This window comes from Rhipicephalus sanguineus, chromosome 4, assembly GCF_013339695.2.
Source record: "Rhipicephalus sanguineus isolate Rsan-2018 chromosome 4, BIME_Rsan_1.4, whole genome shotgun sequence".
In the NCBI taxonomy this organism is placed as follows: domain Eukaryota; kingdom Metazoa; phylum Arthropoda; class Arachnida; order Ixodida; family Ixodidae; genus Rhipicephalus; species Rhipicephalus sanguineus.
Window position 1 is genome coordinate 23,521,704 of NC_051179.1, and position 7,757 is coordinate 23,529,460.

Here is a 7,757-nt window from a genome sequence, read left to right on the forward strand (position 1 = left end):
TCGTGATGTAACGTGCAGCAATTTCAGCCTGAAATTTAGAAATGAAACTTTGACCTTGATTTTCTTCTTTATTAATAAACATGTGATGGTGAAATTAACGACATTAGAGTTCTCAGAGAACAATTTATTAATCTAAACCGATTCATTGTTTCACTTTGGTGTCCTTTTAAACTTTTTCTGACTTTCAAACGCCGTGAAATGAAACAACTTGAGAGGTGTAAAGGAATGTACTTTGGAGCAAATATTTTGTCTTGCGAGGCAGAGAAAAGAGAGCACGCCTGGCTAAAACCAGTTGGGGAGCATGCAAAAGACGAGGACAGGACGGTGTGTTGCTTCTTCGCGCTTTTCAATCGCAAACCACTCAAAGGCGCATACAGTGATGTAAGTTGTTTTTTCACAGAACACATTGTTTGAAGAAGCAGAATTTCAGCAGTTTGCCTTCTTCAAGACTCGGATATGCGTTGCGCAATGCCCTTCAGGTGAGAGTCGTGTTGGAGTCACGGAAGTCTGTGTGTGTGACACATGATTGCTTTTCTTCAGGATGAAATGATCCCAGCCAGTACGATGACAAAGAGGCGGTTCTCATCACAATGAATCGGCCCATGATTTACTTTCAACCCATTGCTCTCGATAAAGGTATCTGCTGTGTGAATAGAACGCTGGTGAGTTCTCACCGTGGTTGCCATCTCTCTTGCAGCGGTCCTCGTCTGGCTTAACTACAAGAATGCCTATGAATACTGGAATGAGCAACGAGGAAGCTTAAATAAAGAGGTGAGTCTCTTTTTCTTATTTGGTCTTTTCGTGCCCTGCTCTTCCTGGCAGGGACAGCACTCTACAGTGGAGTCTTGTCAATACGTCACCGACCAAATTTAGGACTCGAAAGGGACTGCGAAAATTCCCAAACAACTTAAACTGTAAATACTCGAATGTGCAAACTGTATGTGACCCTTATTCTACAAGTCACCAAAAATAAAGGTGTGCCGTAGTGTCAAGTCAATTTTGTGAATTATGTAAATTTTGCACACAAGATGCATCTAAAGTGCAGGCGTTGTTGCAAAGCAGGCCTCACCTCACTGGAAACACTGTCGCCCATTGACATGCCTGGTTTTCATCGCATTGCAAAACAGATAATGCATTTTCAAGAATGATCATCTGGAAATATGGCTTTTCAAAGCATTGCTGCCTGTGGCTTCAGTTTGCGGGAATCGCGCGCGCCCTCCCCACTGGCGCCTCGTTCTCCCCGCGCGGCTCAAGCGCCGAGAACCGCCGTGAGCCAGCGACATGGCTACCGTGACTACGCGCGCCGCCAGGCCTTTTTGCTTGGTGCGAACCATGCGTTGGTCTTCCCCGCACGAGCCACACGTCCGGACATGCCCGGATGCAAGGGCGTAGCCAGCCCCGCCCCGAAATTTTTCAGTTTTGCTTGCGTATATATACATGCGCACATACAAACGCACGCACGAACATACATAAAGTATGGTTGAACCCCCCCCCCGAAATAAATTTCTGGCTACGCCCCTGCCCGGGTGCTTGCGCCACCGCGCTAGCCTACGTCACTGCGCTTCGCCTCTCCTCATTGGCGGCCAGTGACAATCCCCTCTTCCCGTGAGCTCGCTTCTGTCTGGCGCCTGGCTTGCCGCGAGAGATGCTCGCACAGCCTGCAACGGGGTGACTTCTCGCACGTGCTGACTTCTCATTCGCGCGCTTCGGTGGCTCACCCTTGTGTGGTAACCGTGGCGCCGCAGGCAAGCGTACTCGATCGAGTCTTGCGGAGTTCCCTTTATGGCCTGCAAGCCCGTGACTGTCGTACTGTGCTGCATCTTGGGTTAATAAACCGTGTTGTTTGTTGCATCCGCCTCGAGTGCCTTTCTGCGCCGTGCCGGAGCGACGAAAACCGCCGTAGCGTCTTTGTTCGCTGCGGCAGTGGAGAACGTCGCGTCCCTTGCCGGTTGCCTCGTAGGGTAAGCGTCTCGCAAACCTATCTCAACATAACTGGCGCCCAACTTGGTTTCGGCATAGCATCAGAGCAGTCTCCCTCAAGGCGCTTGTTCCTGCTTGATCCCGTGGCGACGGACTTGATCTCGTTCGATGCGGATGAACCCGACAGCACGAGCTACGGTCGCCTCGGCGGCCCTCGCTTTCGGTCACCGGAGAGATCCCGTCTTTGGGGCTTCCTTGGTGATAACGCTCGAATGTGGACTACAGTCCTAGCCTAGCAGTTTGGGTAAAGTCCCTAGATTTTTCCCTCTTTTTTCTAAAAAGGAAAAATCTAGGGACTTTAGTTTTGGGTTTTCTGCTGTTCGAGACATGCGGAGCGCGTGCTTTCGGTTTCGGGCCCCTCCAATGCGATCGCCTCCGCTTGCTGGCCTTCCTTTGTTAGCAGCGCAGCTGAGGCACCAAACTGCCGCACCGGAGCGTCCCTACCTTGGACACATGGTGCTGGCATTCACCAAGGAGGCATTGCATTCACACGCTCGCTGGCCCATCGTTGTCACGGCCAGGTGTGAAGGGTTGACAGTGTCGTCCGCGAGCCAGCTCGCATAGGCGACACCGTCGCCGCGTTTTCCGATTATCATTTTCCTCATGCGCGCTTGGGCGACGCTTTCGGCAAATGTGAGCCACCGTGCTCGGTTGATGATTCGTTTGCCCGTCGCGTGAGGTATCACCGGTATCACATCCGTCGGTTGCGTCGGTGAGGAAACCCTACTCTTCTCCGTGCCGTTTATTGGCCCCTTTGGGTCTGGCGTGCATGGCGGAGAACAGGCACGCGACCCTCCAATGGCGGCGCCTGCCTCGGAGCCTGCACACAACTGCGGCACAGCTCCAGGCAAAACATTGCCTTCCATCTCGTGAGCAGCACCGCTGTTTCGTGCGGCGCTTCGCGGTTGGTTGTGCGCTGGGAGAATCGCGCGCGCCGACAGCGCTTTGTGCATCTCCCTGGTCTTTCGCTGCCCGTGATTCTCGGTAGCAACTTTCTCGCGCGCAACGGGTATCGTGGATGACTGCTGAAGCGGTGGCTGCAGGGTCGTCCCATAGGCGCCCTACAAACCATTCGCAACCCTCGTAGTGGCTACCGCTGCCTTTAAAGGGGCCCTGCAACACTTTTCGAGCATGCTCAAAAAGCGCTGCCGATCGCTAGTCGAGGCTCCCGAGAACACGCGAGCCAAATATTATAGCGATGCGCACGGCCTGGAATTTACAATAAATTCTCAAAGTCAGCTGAAAATCGCTCCCTCTTCTCTCGACAAATGATGTATTAGTCCGTAAAATATGACGCGATTGTCGGCAGTTCCACCATTGGCTGATGTTATAATCACGATAACACCCTCATTATTACTTTCGTTGTTAATTTTGAGTTCAATAAGTAGATAATATGTATGTTTATATTATGTTGTCGCGTTAAAAACACTGAACAAACATTAATATTAGCACTTCCGGTCTCACCGACAGCTCGTCTGCTCGTAGTTGCGTGGTTCCGTTTTCTTCGCCATGCGCAGTGCCGAAAACGTGAATATTTCTGTGCTTTTGACCATCGCCGGTTGCCGTTGAGAGTGGCAGCCGTTCGAGTGTTGCCTTGTCAGCTGAGAACTGCATCGTCGGCACGTTCTCACGACCGACCGAGGCACGGGCGCAGCGTGTCTCCGATAATAATGCTGGCGTCCGGTAATGGCGGCGCTTCGGGGTCGTCTGCCAGTGCCGTCTTACGAGGCGGTGTATCGGAGTATGGGCCGAAACCGATCTCAGCTGTCATTCGTTCCAAACGAGCGCGCAGGTTTGCTTCCATGCAGTGGCGTACCAACTTGTTCGCGAGTGGGGGGGGCTGGCGTCGCTCACTCGGTCCGCCGCATATATACATATATGTATATATTTGGTTTAAGGTGATTTTTTATATTCATAGAGCTGATCAGATGACTTGCTTTTCAAAACTGTTTGCTTTAAATCAAGGAAGAATCTGCACAAACAGATTGTGCAGGCTGGGCCTCCCTATACCGCGACAATGCAGCAGTGTAAGAAAATTTTGGAAATATTACCGTGAAGTTTAAGAACTGCAGCCACATTTAACCTGTTCTTCATCTGAACATTACATCTGCAAACTTCACAGTCTAAGTTTCGCGTTGTGAATACGATGAGTGTAAAGAACTTGCTATGACTCTAGTACCTTAGATTCTCACTTATTAAACAAAACATGTGGCTGACAAAGCGAGGTACTTCAGAAGTCTTCTGGATAAGCCGAGTGCCAATTTCTTTACTGTTAGAGCCTTCTAATATAAAGTCTTCCTAAAGGAGAAGCTCCAGTTCAGTCGATTAATACTTAAGGAAAACACATTGAGCTGGTCCTCCCACTTTTCCCAGCTTAGATGGGGGGGGGGGGGGTCAGAAAAGCGGTGAAGTGGCCCTTTACTCCTCCCCTCCGGTTCCTCCAAGTAAACAGCCTACGTAAACTGTGTAAGCTGAAATTTCACTTGAAAAAAAAAAATGTGGGCGACTGTATCGTTAAACAACCCCGCATTGTTTCCTTCCGTATAGGTCGTTAGCTGCTAATGACTGGTCGAAATTTTAGGGGTCATGCTCACAGCACCTCCTCGTAAAACGACGCAACAACATGATGCGTAAGTAGTCCACCGCGTAATGCCCACGTAGGCATGACTGCGTAAAAAATAAATAATACTGAACTATTTTCAATATGGCATATTGTTTGTCACTGGTGCTTCGCTATTCGTCGAAAATTTTCAATGCGCCGTAAAATCGCCTCCATGTTACGCGACGTCACCAGTCTGCGAAAACTAACGGCATTAAAATGAAGTGTGCACAATAAGCAGCACATCACTCTGCTGAACAATAACTCTTTCTTTTTTTGGAATAGCCAGACAGTGTCTCTTTCTGAACGTAATTTAAGAAGGCTGCCTTACAATCACATAGGCAGCGGCTGCTTATAGCAGCGGCGAGATGGATTCATGTGTGTATAATAGATACTTTCAGTTGTACTATAACGACGTTGAGGTGTTTTTGCGCGTCTACAACTCTCTGTGAACTCATCGTTGCTGACAAAGAGATAGAGGGAGAAATAAACAACATTAGGAACAGACACAATCATTTGCAGGTGGGCAGCCTAGTCCAGAAAACCGTGGACGCTGATCATCTCCCTGGTGAGGTAGATCAAGTAACGGGGCAAACTTGAAAGCTGGGCTTCTCAATGTGCTCGAGTCCGCTGCCTTGTTACAAATCGCCACGATCGCTGCATGCTACCATATGATAAGCCAAGTGAAGCTGGCGAATCGGAGACTAAAGAGGGAATCTTGGCTCTCCTGGATCGGCACAACTAAAATACTGGACACTTCTGCGCACTCAACTCACAGCAGCTTGGATATGGAGCAGTGGCGATGCTATTCGTTTTCAAAGAAAGAAACTGAATTTCCTGAAAGAGGAAAGCATTTGATCGGACTATAAAACGTTTACTGGTTACCGCCTATATTTGCGTCGCCGATTACTTAAATTTCATGCCAGGCAGAACAAAACAAAATCATGACAGATTGATGTGATGTTGCTGCTGAGCGGACAGCCTCCTCTGCAATGCTGGAGTACAAGGCGTGCAAGCGTGGAATAGGCAGCCCGCACCGCAGGTAGCCTACAGTGCCTGGTCATGACACACGGAGGACAGTCGTCGCAGCAGAATCGTAGGACAAATTTTATTACATAATTACGTTATTTCTGCGTTCAAGTAAAACTTTGCCTGACTTGTTAGTCTCCCAGTCTGCAGCCGACCATAACCACTGCCGAAAGTGGGGGGGCTCAGCCCCCCCAACAGTTCTCAGTGGGGGGGCTAGAGCCCCCCTTGCCCCCCCGGTAGATACGCCTATGCTTTTCAGCAACCATCACGGCTTTCAACAGGGTCGCTCCTCTCCTGCGAGACGCAGTTATTCGAGCTGTCTCTGACATTTACGAAGCTGTTAATGACTCATCGCAAATAGATGCCATATTTATCGACTTCGCCAAGGCGTTCGATAAGTAGCTCATAACCGTTTATACTTAAGCTTCGCTATTTTTAATATACATAGTCAGGTTGTGAATTGGATAAGGAATTTCTTAACCAACAGGTACCAATTTGTAACTGCCAATGAATTTTCTTCCTCAAGATCACTGGTCAAATCAGGGGTGCCTCAGGGCTCTGTATTGGGGCCTATTTTATTCCTGTTGTATGTAAATGACATCAGCAATAACATTTCATCTACAGTTCGATTATTCGCAGATGACTGCGTAATTTATAGACGAATAACTACCACCTCTGATAGTGACGCTTTGCAATCTGACCTTGCGAAAATTGCAGATTGGTGTGAACAGTGGCAAATGGAGATAAATACTTCGAAAACTAAGGCTGTAGCCTTCACTAGAGCGTCTAATCCTAAGCTTACTCATTATTTGATAAGTGACACAGTCATTGCGCGTGCGCATACAATAAAATACTTGGGAGTTCATTTATCTTCTAACGTTTCATGGAGTGACCACATCGAAGCAATCTGTAGCAGTGCATGCAAAACCCTTGGCTTTATCAGGCGTAACCTTTACTTGGCAAACAAATCTACTAAATTATTGGCCTATGCGACGTTGGTTCGCGCAAAACTAGAATATGCATCTTTTATTTGGAACCCGCACCAGTCTTATCCCATCAACAAACTCGAAGCAATTCAAAATAAAGCAACCCGCTTCATTACCAAAGATTATTCACGAACATCAAGCATAACTAACCTAAAAAAAAAATCTCTGAATCTAAGCACCCTAGAAAATAGAAGAATCATAGCACTTCTATCTCATTTCCACAAACTTTATCACTCATCATCGTCGTTCCGCGCATGCCACATCACGGCCGCCCATCGTATCTTTCCGCGCCTGGATCACCCCTTTAAAGTACAACCCGTTTTTGCTCGAACAAACTTCTTAAGTAAATCCCCCCTCTTTCTCGCAATATATCACTGGAACAAGCTACCTACCGACGTCGTTTCTTCTCAAAATCATCAAGATTTCATGAATAAACTTAAAAGTTATTTTAATGAAAGTTAATATTGTTCTTGTGCATATCTGTTTTGTTGTACTTGTTGTCGTTGTTCTTTGTACGCGGAATTTCAATGAACGGCAATTATCCTTTCTTTGCATCCTTTTCTTGTTTTGAACACTGCGAAAATTTTCCTTAGAGTTTTTTCTTTTCTCCTTTTTTTGTAGCACTTTCTTTATTTTCTCCGCGTAGCATCCCTGTTCTGTTAAGTAATAGTATCTCTACATATGTAAAGCGTATGCGCATATTTATATTTATTTGTATCAATCGTTTGTATTTGTTATTCAATTTGTACACTGTACTTGTAAAAGCTTTATTGTGTTATAACTCCCCTATGTAATGCCTACCCAGGCCTTTAGGGTACTTGAATAAAAAAAATAGTATAGCAAGGGAGTAGGAAAGGGAAGCGAGGGTGGTGAGGAAGGAAGGGAGGAGGGTAGGTTAAAGCATAGCATAGCCGTGAATAGATAGCAAGGGGTGGGAAAGGGAAGTGAGGGTGATGAGGAAGGAAGGCAGGAGGAAGGGGTAAATCATAGCATAGCCGTGAATAGTATAGCAAGGGAGAGTGGGAAAGGGAAGTGAGGGTAATGAGGAAGGAAGAGGGTAGGGTAAAGCATAGCATAGCCGTGAATAGATAGCAAGGGGGTGGAAAAGGGAAGTGAGGGTGATGAGGAAGGAAGGCAGGAGGAAGGGGTAAATCATAGCATAG

At 47.5% G+C, this 7,757-nt stretch overlaps 1 long non-coding RNA gene across 1 annotated transcript; it reads left to right on the top strand.

The window, feature by feature from the left end:
- The first annotated feature begins 552 nt into the window (after window positions 1-552).
- Window positions 553-785, top strand: LOC125758383 (uncharacterized). Its single transcript, XR_007416001.1, has 2 exons — window positions 553-636; window positions 698-785. It is a non-coding gene; the product is annotated as an uncharacterized LOC125758383 (long non-coding RNA).
- Window positions 786-7,757: the final 6,972 nt, after the last annotated feature.